This window comes from Suricata suricatta, chromosome 5, assembly GCF_006229205.1.
Source record: "Suricata suricatta isolate VVHF042 chromosome 5, meerkat_22Aug2017_6uvM2_HiC, whole genome shotgun sequence".
NCBI classification, from domain to species: domain Eukaryota; kingdom Metazoa; phylum Chordata; class Mammalia; order Carnivora; family Herpestidae; genus Suricata; species Suricata suricatta.
The window spans coordinates 92,503,414-92,505,063 of NC_043704.1; positions in this window are offsets into that span (position 1 = coordinate 92,503,414).

A 1,650-nucleotide genomic window follows, 5' to 3' on the forward strand; every position below is an offset into this window, starting at 1 on the left:
AAAAACATATTTATAATTAGAATGGTATCTGGAGAAAAATATTTTTGAAATCCTTCCTGACACTAAAACTGCATCTACTTAGTCTAAACTCAGAACTTTTGCAAATTGATTATTCAGTTAATTCTTGGGAGTGAATCAATATTTTAAAAAATACTCTCATTCATTTAAGCCTATGAGATACTAATTAGGTCATTCAGTATTATTGTCCTAAATAGGGTCCATCAAATCCCAGAGATGTAATTCACTTTCCTGAAACCTTTGAGTTTTTGTCTACAAGTATATCTTACTTGGGAGAAAACAAGCAAAGAGGGTTTGACTTCCGTCACAGTCACACAGTTGACTGCTTTGGAGAAAACCACACCTACTTTTAATTCGTTGCCTACCTATTCAATGGTCTTTCCTTTCTTGTGAGTTCAAGTCTACAGCCTCAGCCTATCTCACTCACAGCACATAGTTTACATAGCAAGGACCTCTGGGGTTGATGGGTGAACTCAGAGATAATGTTTAGAGAAACAGATCTTCAATTCGCCCTCTCATAACATTGCCTCTATATTGTTTGTAACATCTTGTTATCATCATACCCCTCAAATTGTTTAAGACTCAGGGAAAAGAGTAACTTACACTGAGGAAAATTATTTTTAAAAGTCCATCATTTCACAAACATTTAGTATGTGCCTGGTACATTCTAAGCTCTACAGATTCATAAGCCAAGGGTTTTATCCTTAATGAAGTCATGATCTTGTGTGTTATATTGCAGTAGGTAACTAATAAATGTCTTTAAGTTATGAAATAAACATTTCCAGGTGACACTGAATCAAATTATTCTCCAGGTTTTAAGGGGTTATTCATCTCCCTGTATTGTTGTGTATTTGGCTCAAAACAAATTCAAAATGGGCTGTTGCTACACAAACCAGTCAAACTTGTAGATGCACTTAGTATGTCTGCTAGTGGTAATTACACTGACAGCATTCTTCACTAATGTAAGGAAAAGGAATTGGTTTCAGTTTTAATCTGTGTTTCCATTTTCCTGGTTCTCCAGCTATGAGGCGTCTGTTACTATACCTTCCCAAGGGTTGGGTCTTTTTCATTATAGGAAGTGACTATACACGAGTAAGAACTTTTTAATAATTTCTTTAAAGAAAAATTCTTGCCATGAGTTATTTAAAACCATAGTTTTGTGGCGCTGAGATTTAGAAGCACTTCTAATGACTGGTCCGACTTGGAAACCATTTCTTTATGGTCAACTTCTTACTGCAGTAAAGGTCATAGTGATGGGATTTTTCTTGAAACACCAGCTATTTCACTCTAATGCTTTTCTTAAGAGCCTCTAATGCTTTTCTTACAATTTGTAATTACTAGTTGACATTGGCAATTTTTGCTATAATATTTTTGTCTGTTTTTCATTTCCCAAGATACTTGAACTTAATTTAAAAAAACAAAAACAACAACCTGTCAGATTTTTTGCAAGACTGGCACCTGAAAACACTCACTTGTCTTTCAAAAAACACTGTGTACATCTTTATTTTTTTTCATAATATTTTATTGTCAAATTGTTTTCCATACAACACCCAGTGCTCTTCCCCTTAAGTGCCCTCCACCATCACCACCACCTCTCTTCCCCCCCCCCCCCCCCCCCCCCCCCCCCCCCCC